General features: G+C 39.0%; 1 long non-coding RNA gene across 1 annotated transcript; it reads right to left on the reverse strand.

Annotated features, from left to right (window-relative positions):
• Positions 1–3,798: 3,798 nt before the first annotated feature.
• LOC129136817 (uncharacterized) lies at positions 3,799–5,466 on the reverse strand. Its single transcript, XR_008538774.2, has 3 exons — positions 4,889–5,466; positions 4,670–4,787; positions 3,799–4,534 (listed from the first exon to the last, which is right to left on the reverse strand). It is a non-coding gene; the product is annotated as an uncharacterized LOC129136817 (long non-coding RNA).
• Between the last annotated feature and the right edge of the window lie 7,018 nt (positions 5,467–12,484).

Below are 12,484 nucleotides of genomic sequence, written 5' to 3' on the forward strand. Positions count from 1 at the left end.
GTGGTGTGCCCTTCCAAGAGCTGTGATCATGGACCCAATGTGAAACCAGCCAGCCTGGCCTCCTGTTCCTCTCTAGCAATACTGAGCTGCTTGAGTGCAGGCATGTTGTTGGCAGGTATTTGGGTTTAAGTAGAGCTGGACGGATGAGTTGGTTGCCAGATGAGAGATGAGTGTGATGACAGAAGAGAAGAACGAAGGACTCAAAGGTGTTTGGAAGAGAGTGACTGCAGTGTTGCGTGGTCTTCAAACTCTTTTGCTTGCATAGCCCCTAAAAATAGTTTTGAAAAACTATGTACCCACACATTTTAAGATAACATCTAAATTTTTCATTGTAAGTCTAAATGTGATATATTTTTGACATACAGTACACTTTTATATCTCACTTTTTAAAAAATGTAACCAATGAATTTAAATACCATATAATTTTGGTACCTACCATCATCCATTTAAAAATACATTTAGAAGTGCTTCTTAAATTGAAATTGTACATCTTTTCTTTCTATTTGAACCTGTACTTTCAGTCTACTCCCTTCACACCCACCCCCACAACTAAATTCTACAATATATTTTTGTACTCATAAGATTTTTATTTATCATTCTCACACATTCCTCTGCAACAAAAATATGTATATAAACTAAAGTTCAATGTAATTTTTATATTTTCCATGAGTATAAGCCTCTAAGTGTTGAAAATTGTCTTCTAGACTAACTTACTATTGTGATTATGATTGATATACAAGTGACTAAAATAATTTTTATATATTCAGACTTTTATCAAAACAGAAATATATTAACATTTTTGATGAGTAACTATTAAACATAAAATTAAACATTTTATTGTAAGTTCTTCTCTTAATACAAACTAGAACAGTTTAGATAAATGAGGATACCTTTTTCCAGTTAATTATTTCATCCATGGGAAAAAGTTACTTATTTCTAGATTAAGTCATAGAAAATATAGACCATCATTATATATTTTTATTGTTATATATATGTGCTGAGAAACTTTTTTCTCATACCTATGTAGATAAGAATAGAAAAACATTTTATAGCAATGTCACTCAACCTTTTGAATTCCTTTTGATCTGAAAGCCAAAAAATATCATATAAGGATCTATCATCCTTATGTTATATGGAATATGTTAATAACCTATCAGCTGATAACTCAATTTATTGGCAGTAAAGAATTAGAAATCTCCTAACTTGCAAATGGACTTGTTATCCAGTTATTGGAATCATTTATTTTTCTGAAGGAACACATGCCAAAAAAGCTTTACTAAGGTTTATCTGAATGTAAATTATAACTTGCTACTCTTTCACTTAGAGGCACTTTGTTTAATTCAATATATTCAGATAGAAATTTGGAAAAGTAAATAATGTTAATTTGATTACGCCTTGGTCAATACAATATGTTTGATAAAATGCTTTAATTTAATCATATTTTGTTTTAATTAAACTTTTTTTAATTTTTAATTTTTGTGGGTACATAGTAGGTGTATATATTTATAGGATACATGAGATGTTTTGATACAGGCATGTAATGCATAATAAACACATTACGGAAAATGGAGTACGCACCGCTCAAGCATTTATCCTTTGTGTTACAGTCTAATTATATTCTTTTTGTTATTTTAAAGTGTACAATTAAATTATTATTGACTATAGTCACCCTGCTGTGCTAGTTCTTATTTATTTTTTCTGTTTTTTAATACCTGTTAAACTTCATATTTCGAGATAATTGTAGATTCACGTGCAGTTGTAAGAAACAATACGGGGAGATCTTGTGTACTCTTTATTTGGTTTCCCCCTCTCATCACATGTTCTTTGTATATTTTCTTTTTTGAGACAGGGTCTCGCTTTGTCACCCAGGCTGGAGTGCAGTGGAAGCGATTCAAGCGATCTCGGCTCACTGGAACTTCCACTTCCCGGATTCAAGCAATTCTCAAGCCTCAGCCTCTCGGGTAGCTGGGATTACAGGCACTCGCCACCATGACTGGCTAATTTTTCTATTTTTAGTAGAGACAGAGTTTTGCCATGTTGGCCAACCTAATCTCGAACTCCCAACCTCAGGTGATCCACCTGCCTTGTCCTCCCAAAGTGCTCGGATTACAGGCATGAGCCACCACGCCCAGCCAATACATTTTCATCAATACTTCAAAGCTGTAGACTTGGCTCTTTCAATATAAGGAAAACGCCCTCCATGCAATCTAACTGGCAAAGCCAATATCAGTGCCAAATCAGCAGCAATATCAGACTTTATTGCATTCAGAAAGCGGCTGACTTTTTACAATTGTATCTTCACATGTATTGTATGGATATTATTAAAATACTGAGATAGAAACTACCGAATATATTTTGCAAACTAGATTACTTGTTTCTGCAGCCAAGATTAAAATGATGTAGAATTCATATAATTATTTTGTATGTCTTTCAGCTATTATAAAAACAAGACCACAATAATACATTGTTTCTCAATAGTTATCTGGTATAATGCAATGTAATGTGCAATGAGATGGTAATTTTTTTATGAAATGAGAACTATTATGATAACATGAATGACCTTCCTCTGGTAAGTGAGTTGTATACATGAATCAAGTTTGTTTTTCATCCTTTTGCAATGAGTAAATAAGAATTAATATGAAATTAGAAATTTTCTTTTTTTTTTTTTCTCCTTTTATAGCTATGTTGCCAGAAGAGGTAAATAGAACATTTTTTTTAATTTTTAAAATTTTTTTAACTTTTATTTTAAGTTCAGGAGTACATGTGCAGGTTTGCTACATAGGTAAACTTGTGCCATGGGGGTTTGTTGTACAAATTATTAAGCCTAGTACCCATTTTCTATTAATTTTCTTAGATACAGTAGTCTTCAATAATAAATTTAGACTTTTCCTCTGAATTAAGGAAAAAGGCACGTATGCTAAAAACTCACTGGCCCAGCAGCCAACACATAGTATTATTTACTGTTAACAGGAGGCACAAATTATTAAACATTTTATAAGGTAAAATCTTAAATTTGTTAAAAGTAAATTTTAGCTATCTTATTGAATAATGAACATGAACTTAAAGTATTATTTTTTTACCTTATATATCTTGAAAAAATTGCTAATCTTGGAAAGCATTCCACTGATAGCTGCAAGAATCAGCATCATGAACCTATTCTACCTGGACAGTTCAAAGGTTCTTTTCATTTCACTTGATAAAATGTCCTGGGAATGGGGGAAAGAGTAACTCTATGGGAAAAAAATCTGCCAAACACTACCTCAGCCGGGTGATCAAGGCTAACATTAACAGTGATAAGTCATGTTGATAGTGTGTACCCCGGATATGATGTAAAGAAAATGGCACTTTACCTCTGAGATTTTTCTCCCAAAACCTAGAAGTCCAGTCTAATCATGAGAAAAACATCAGATGAATTCCAATTGAGGGACATTCTACAAAATACTTGGCCAGTATCCCTCAAAATTGTAAAGGTCATTAAAAGCAAGAAAGTCTGAGAAAGTATCACAGCAGAGAGTAGAATATAAGGAGATATGAGTGTAGTATTCTGAATGGGACACTGGCATAGAAAAAAGATATTAGGTAAAAAATAAGAGAAATAATATGGCCCTTAGTTAATAATAACATCATTATTGAAACATTAATTGCTTTATTAATTATGACAAATATACCATAATATTGTAAGATATTACTAATAGGGGGAGCTAAGTGTGCAGTAGATGGGAATTCTATCTTTGTCAATCTTTGTAATCTATCATTGTTCTAAAATTTTAAAATTTAATTTAAAAAATAGTCCTAAGGATAAGTATCTTGAATAAATAAAGTAAAACAAAAATTGTTCAGGTACGTTTTTTAACATGTTGTTTTTAATTCTCAGCATTTTCTGATGATATCTTCTTTGCTTTGCCTTCACAGGACTCTACTTTCAGAGCAGTAGTTTCCTTGGTAACAGACCAAAGATAAAAGAGTCAAAGTAATTAAACAAAAAAGATTATTATTCTTTCCATATCATTCTATCCCGTATCTGACTCCAGAACATTCCAACATGGGAAAGATACACACTGTTTATAGGACCAAATACATAGAAGACAGGAAAACCAGGAAAGTCCTAAGTGTTTCAATTAATCATTAAGAACATTTTCCTAAAACTAATACTTTGGCACATCACTTTATTTGGCACTCTGAAGGTTTTACGGCCCAGTTGCATACACGATAGTAAGATTCGGGATGGGTGAGGTATGTGTCTTTCTCATGTAGAGTAGGTGAAGGGGCTCCGTACACACCTGTGAGTTCTCAGGTGGACCTACTTAAGAAAAAGAATCTATATGATTGAGAGTTTCCTTAAAACTCTCTTTGCAAGGAAGTCCTCCCTTGGGAAGTCTTCCTGTACCTGATGGGCACCTAGTTTGCAGACCACTGGAGTGATGAATTATGGTGTCTAAGCTGGACAAGAAGGGAAGTGAGAACAGAGGGGGATGACCGACTGAGAAAAGCAGTGGGCACTGGTTTGGAGGGTCCCGTGAAGGTGGAGAAATACCTGGAGAAGTAGGAAAAGAAAAGAGAGAACAAGAGTAAGAAGAAGGGAAATGAGATTTCTTTAAAAAGAAATGGAAAAAAAAGCACAAGAAAAGGCAAGACTGGAGTGTGTGTGCTGTTGCGGGCAGGACAGTACCAGGACCAGCAGCATTTTCAGGCAGGCCTGTCTTCTCACACATCTTCATGGCAACCACCGCTGCCCGTGCTCAAGTCTGTCTTCTTCTCAACTGTGTCTCACAAACCCAGAACAGTTCCTGGCACAAGGGAGGTGCACAATAAATATTTGTCAAATACATGAAAGTATTTATGACATTTAAACTGCAAACACTGTTCAGGGAAAATTTTCTCTACCTACCTGCCTGCATATCAAAGCAAGAAGTAGAAATCCTATTGCTACTGGTTCTGTTTTTATGGCACCATTTCCCAAAACACTTTCATTACAGGTACTTTGCATGGAAATATCTCCTTGAGCTCCTTTGAAAAACATTTTTAACATATGAAAAAAATAGTTCAATATGTAACAGTAAGTCTGTTGAGTCTGCTGTTCTTTCCTGTCTCCCTCCGGCAGTGTCTGTGGAAGTGTCATACTTTCTTAGTCTACACACATAATACTCTGCTAATATTTACGGTACTGAAAGAATCAGGATCCATTTCTGTTTTCTTCTTTCATTGACTTGAGAGCACATTTGCTCAAGATGCACATTTTCCCAGGCTACCAATTGTTAATTCATTTTCACCTGAGTGTCCGGGGAGCAGCTGCCCGCACTCCAACTGTCCACTTGACAGTCAGTGCCATTCACATACCACACTTCTGATGAGGATCCCTTCGAGTAAAACTGCAAAATAAGGCAAAGGATATAGCAGATGAGTTTGGCTCAGCACTATCTCAATAACAATCTTCTATTTTCTTCAAGATCATCAATACTAGTATGGTTAAATAACATTGCTGGGTTTTTAACTCTTTTTCCACAAGAGAAAGCATATTTTAGTCATGCTGAAAGCTGTAAGCAGACTTTCCCCATATATTTGAGGGTTAAGCTGAGGAAAGGATGACAACGCTCTTGCCAGACAATGGAAGTTCCCAGTGCCAGACATTTTGGGCTCCAATATCTCAAACCTATTTAGCTCTTCTCCACTCCACTCCATATTTCTTATTAATTCCTTCAAAGTTAGTTTTCTGTCCTAACACCCCAAGTTGCCCTTTTGCTGTTATTAAATTGTAAACCACGTCAAGGAAAACTGATCTTTGAGAAGTACCTAAGTGGCACATTATGAACTGCAAAGCTCCCACAGAGCAATTTAAAATGATGAATATCCTTTTCAAACATCCTCTTCAAAATTGCACATGGACCTGAGCCAGTCACAAGACAGAGCTGTGGAGGATGCATGAAGCTCCCCGTCTGCTCTTCACGTTGCTCATCATTGATTTATAACACGCAGTGCGTCATCTGGCCACACAGACATTGATGGGGCTCGTACCCCATGAAAAGATGCATCCATGGCATTAACGTTTTTCTCCTACCTGCACCCTGATGTGACTCACTGCTATTCCAAGAGCATTTCCACCCACTATTCTGAAAAGGAAAAATAAAAACACAAAACAAAACAAGAAACCTGTGGTATATTTTAGACTTTGAAGGAATAAAGCTCTTTAGAGATAACTTGACTTCTGCTTTCTTTAAAGCAGCTTTGATATGTCTTCTCTCCCTTCAAACACAGCAGCATGAGTAAATCCACTCCTTCCTGCTTCAAGTCTCATAAACAGAATCACTTTTTTTTTTCCTGGAGTGTGTACCATTCACTGCCTGGGTGAGACATACAGATATTTCCTTTCAAACAAGCCGTGAGAGGGCACTGTATGTTGCAGGAGATAAAAATGAAGGCCACAGGCTGGACGCAGTGGCTCAGGCATGTAATCCCAGCAGTTTGGGAGGCCAAGTTGGGATGACTGCTTGAGCCCAGGAGTTTGAGACCAGCCTGGGCAACATAGTGAGACCCTCTCTTTACCAAAAATTTAAAAATTAGCCATGTATGGTGTGCATGCCTGTAGTCCCAACATCTAAGGAGGCTGAGGCAAGAGGATTGCCTGAGCCCAGGAGGTTGAGGCTGCAGTGACCTATGATCACGCCACTGCACTCCAGCCCGGGCCATAAAACAAGATCCTGTCTCAAAAACAAAACAAAACAAAACAACAACAACAGGAAGGTTGCAGATTCCTATAAGTAACCTAAAGGCACAACTGATGCTGGTGTAACTTCTGAGCAGAACCTCCAATGGGGCAGGTATGATGCCTGTCTTCCTCGGCTCACTTTAGCCTGGTCCCATCTCCTGGAGGAGCAGAAGGGTAAAGAAAATCGTGCAAACTCTCACTCTGCGGCTGGCGCAAGGCAGGCTGGGAATGGGGCTGTTTGGTGCTGGTGTCTACCTCATTAGAACAGCCACTATGCTGGCCCTGCTGCTCCCCAGCCCTCTCCTCACAGGGCAGCCCGCCAGGACCTTCCTTTTTGGAAACAGTCCATAACACATTCCCTTAGAATGTCCCGGGACCTCTCATTGCCATTTTCCATGATCTACTCTCCACTCTCCCCCTGCCCAATGCCCAATTCTTCTGCCCTCTAATTTGCTCATTCCCTGAGATCAGACTTCTGAGAGTTCGCTTTGAGGGTAAACTCATACAATCTGCTTGGGTGCTAATGGCTAGTGCACAGAGAAACACCCCTGGCTCTTCTTTCCCTTCAGGGAATAGAGCACGTCTTAAACAGAGGCCTCTTATAAAACATTAATTTTCCAGCCCAGAGGAGGAGGTCTCCTGCTGGGAATTTCAAGTAAGATAAGAAGAGAAAGGGACATCTTGGAAAAGGCGGATCAGTGACTTTTGAGTGACTCTATTTGACAGCTATTTACTGGGTCCTAGTCAAAACATCACTGCAATCCTTGGAATCTTTTGGTCACACAAAAAAATAGATTTTTGCCAGGTTACCTCAGATAATAGGGGAGCTTTGGTAAGGATACACATCAAAATAAGAGCAACTGGAATTTCAGGGGAACACATGAATAGCCAGGGTTATTCAACTTTATAGAAACTGAAATGTAGTTTAGAAATTGGAAAAGAGTTCAGGATTCAAGGCAGATCTAGTGAATATGTTAGCACGGAGTCCCCTGAAAAGAGGGGTTCATTCATTCCCTTGCCTTCGTGTTCCTCTTGGCTTCAACTTGCCTGCTGCTATCAGCCAACCACCACTCCCTCTCCTCTGCATGTATTTTGATTTCTGCTAGCTCATAACTTCTGCTTATTCATAACTTCTGCTTACTCATAATTTTAACCTACACATCTCTTCTCCTTTCTCTTAGTTTCTAGGTGTACGTTTTTTGCTTCTGTTATGGATTCTAATTGACCCATTCTAATATTCCAGTTCAAATGCCCTAGATGGAGAAGTTACCTGGATCAGTTAATTAGCATTCTTCTTGTTGAAGTACAGCCTTTATATCACGCCTCAGCCAAAGTATTCTTAGTTGTGAGCAATAAAAACTGTTTTGGCTGGTTTAAACAACAACAAAAAAGGAATTTATTGAAAGGATTGAAGAGATGCTCAGAAAATGAACAGAGTTATTTTCTCAGAGTTCCTTTACAGAACACAGGTCTCTGATATTGTGGCTGATGGAATAAGAGGCTTGCTTGAAAGAAAAGAGAGTGAGCATGAGAGAGAAGATAAAGTTTGGAAAGGCAACATCAAAAGGAAGCTGAGATGAAGGAATAAAGGAAAGTGAGAGACAAGTTAGTCCAGGCAGTAACCACGGTAGAACATTTAAAAAGTTTCCTGATAACCTAGAAGAAAATTAGTAAAAGTACTTCTGAATGTTGCTTTCAGAGCATGGCTGCAAGGAAGGAAAGATGGAGCTAGTATTTTTGAGCACTTACCAGATAGCAGACAACTGTTTGGAACTCTTGTGTGTGCATGTGTGTGTGTGCACGCACACATGTGCACACGTATGTAGCACTCAACAACCATTTAATAAAGCAGACACTATTTTCATTTTATAGATCAGGAAAATGAGGCTGAGAGGTTAAGTGATTGGCTTAATTCACACAGAGAGTAAATGATAGCATCAGAATGTAATGACTCTCCATCTGATTCCAAATTCCTCACCATTTTTTCACAACCCATTTCTCCCTGAATAAGACTGAAGGGGAGGAGAATCATTGTGTTCCCCAAAAGTTATGTCTCCAAACCTTGCCTGTAAATTCCCAGGCCTTTGAGTGGTAACTGTCCTACCTATGAAGACGTCCTATGTAAGTAAATTTGTCAAGTAAAATGTTCTAGATATCTTATATGTGAAATTTTTTAAAATAGAGAGAACAAAAGCTTTGTTTCCCATATCAAGCTAGCTTCCTAAATTCTTCAATGTACTTGGAGGCTGATATTGTTTGACTGTGTCCCCACCCAAATCTGACCTTGAATTGTAATAATCCCCATGTGTCAAGGCCAGGTGGAGATAATTCAATCATGAAGGTGGTTTCCCCCACACTGTTCTCTGGTAGTGAATAAGTTTCATAAGATCTGATGGTTTTATAAATGGGAGTTCCCCTGCACAAGCTCTCTCTTGCTTGCCACCATGTAAGACGTGACTTTGCACCTCCTTGCTTTCCACTATGATTGTGAGGTTTCCCCAGCCATGTGGAACTGTGAGTCAATTAAGCCTCTTTCCTTTATAAATTACCAAGTCTTGGGTGTGTCTTTACTAGCAGCATGAGAACAGACTAATACAGAGGCAATAAAGGAGTTTTGTACCAGATCAAACAGAGGATGTTATCAAGGCACCCTACCCTAAGCCAAAAAGATAAGGAGAAAGAAGAATTACAGAACCAATGAGTTTACAAAGTAAGAGCACAAAACACATTTACATGTTTTCCCTGTGTCATTTTTAAGTGGCCAGTATTTTTTTTTTTTTTTTTGAGAAGTGCAAAGTGGCCTTGTTGACTTTGGCAGCTACCCAAAAGCCTAAAATCACTAGAGTTCACCCAATGTCACCCTGAGGAGGTAGGACACCCTCACACAAAAGCAGAGGGGTTGGGCAATCACTGATACTAACTGTAGTGAGTTGAATGGTGCCTCCCCCAAAATATATGTACATCTAGAACCTGTCAATGTGACCTTATTTGGAAAAAACAGTCTTTGCAGATGTAATTTAATTGAGAGTCTCAAGATAAGATCATTCTGGATTATGGTGGGCCCTAAATCCAATGAAAGTGTCCTTAGAAAAGAAGGGAAGAAGAAACACATCAGAGAGATGATTTGAAGTCAGAAGCAGGGACTGCAGCAATGCATCTACCTACAAGCCAAGGAACACCAAACATTTCTGAATGCTGAGAAAAAGGCATGCCCGGTAGTCCCCCTTTTATCTGAGATTTCACTTTCCACAGTTTCAGTTAACAGGTCTGTGATCTGAAAATATTCAATGGAAAATCCCAGAAATAAACAATTCATAAGTTTTAAGTCGCTACCATTCTGAGTAGTGTAATGAAATCTCGCACTGTCCTGCTTCATCCCGCTCGAAATATGAATCATCTTTGTCCAGTATGGATACCTCCTGTGGATATAATGGTGTATGCACAGTGTCTAAGCTCCCCACCCATTAGCCACTTAGTAGTCATCTTGGTTATCAAATTGGCTGTCATGGAATCACACTGTTTGTCTTCAAGAAAAGTTTATTTGACTTTGTAATGGCCTCAAAACACAAGAGTAGTGATACTGGCAAGTCGGGTATGCCAAAGAAAAACTGTAAAGTGCTTCCTTAGAGTGAAAAGGTGAAAATTCTTAATAAGGAAAGAAAAAACACCCAGGCTGAGGTTGCTTAGATCTACAGTAAGAAGGAATCTTCTATTCGTGAAATTGTGAAGAAGGGAAAAGGAAGTTGTGCAGTTTTGCTGTCACACTTCAAACTGCAAAAGTTACAGCCTCTCTTATACAGCATGGGATAAGAGCTTAGTTAAGATGAAAAGGGCATTAAGCTTGCAGGTGGAAGACATGAACAGAAATGTGTTCTGATGAACAGAACTGGGCTCACTACTATCTGTGGTTCTAGGCATCCACTGGGGACCTTGGAACACATACCCCATGAACAAGGCGGGGACTTCTGTATTGGATTCTCTTAGAGCTTCCAGAAGGAATCAACCAACAATTTCATTTCTGGACTCCAGATCTGAGATAGAATACATTTCCATTATTTTAAGCCACCCAGTTTCTGGTCATTTGTTAACTCCAGGAAACTATGGGAACTAAGAAACTAGGAAACTTAGGAACTAAACTAGGAAACTAAGTTTAGGAAATGTCAAGAAAAGCTTTATAAAGCACTTAGTAAAATTTGCTAAGTGCATAATGGAGCAGACTGTAGATGGATGTAAGGTAACTCATGAGAGTGGCACATGAACAGGTGAAATTCAGGAAGCCAATCCAAGTGTGCCTGGAAGGAAGTGGTTCTCTGAATCCGCCCTCTTATAAAATAGACACTGAGGGAAAGAAAGCTTACCTTACCTTGTCACCAAAGGTAAGACAAGGAAAAGAAAACTGCTGTAACAGTCTAAATAAAAAGACTGCCCAGCAATCAACAGTTCTTTTCCCCTCTCTGACAATTGCAGGATGTTGGCAGGGTTTCTCAATGAACAAACTGTATTAGAATCATGTAGAGTATGAGCCGGGCACGGTGGCTCATGCCTATAATCCCAGCATTTTGGGAGGCCAAGGCATGCCAATCACCTTAGGTCAGGAGTTCAAGACCAGCCTGGCCAATATTGAGAAACCCCGTTTCTACTAAAAATACAAAAATTAGCTGGGCGTGATGGTGGGCACCTGTAATCCCAACTACTTGGGAGGCTGAAGCAGGATAATTGCTTGAACCAGGGAGGTGGAGATTACAGTGAGCTGAGATCATACCACTGCACTCCAGCCTGGGCGACAGAGCAAGACTCCTCACAGAAGGATCACATCAGGCACAGAAGGATCCACATAGAAAAGATTCACACCCACCCACAATTGCCCTGGAGAAGGAAGGGGAGAGACAAAACAAACAAACAAACATGTAGAGTATGAATGAACCAGACAATAGGGTTGGGGCCTAGGAATCTTATGCACAAAGAAATTTTGAGGACCACTGTTTTGAAGGTCAATAGTTCTAACTGCCCCCCCATACACCTTAGTGTTTCAAAAAGTGAGTTGTGAGAACAACCAGTGATATTCAGAATTATTTTAGCATGGAAGACTTATGCCTTTATTTCATTGTGCATTAAAATATTAAATACAACTGGTATCTCACAAACCAATAATTTCATAGATATTATTGCTTACGATGAAGCCAAGTAAAAATCTAAGGTAAAATTTACTAAGTGCATAATGGAGCAGACTGTAGATGGATGTAAGGTAACTCATGAGAATGGCACATGAACAGGTGAAATTCAGGAAGCCAATCCAAGTGTGCCCGGAGGGAAGTGGTTCTCTGAATCTGCCCTCTTGACAACACAGCTCATTCCATCCTCCTGCATTTTACATCAGGCACAGAAGGATCCACATAAGAGAGATTCACACCCACCCACAATTGCCCTAGAGAAGGAAGGGGAGAGACAGAGAGCCTTTACTTATGTACCACGGAGCTTCAGAGTTAAGCCAGGTGCCCCTGCCTATCTCTACGTGGAGAACAATTGAACATGGGTGGAAGTAGCAGGCTCCTAGGAGCCGGGCCCTGGTGGGTGGCAGTATACGTGCATGTATTGGTGGTCACTGAGACTTGGGTGGCCTGATTCTGTATTGTGCATGATTTGCTTTTCTGGCCACTAATAGGTCTCACGGTGAAGACAGCACCACCAGATGGAGTAGGGGCTCAAGGAACAGGTAGCCACACCAACACTTCCCAGGAGTTCAGCCCTTTACAGGCCACAGAGCAACAGGATTGTTGAATG

This window comes from Pan troglodytes, chromosome 14 (genome assembly GCF_028858775.2).
Source record: "Pan troglodytes isolate AG18354 chromosome 14, NHGRI_mPanTro3-v2.0_pri, whole genome shotgun sequence".
NCBI lineage: Eukaryota > Metazoa > Chordata > Mammalia > Primates > Hominidae > Pan > Pan troglodytes.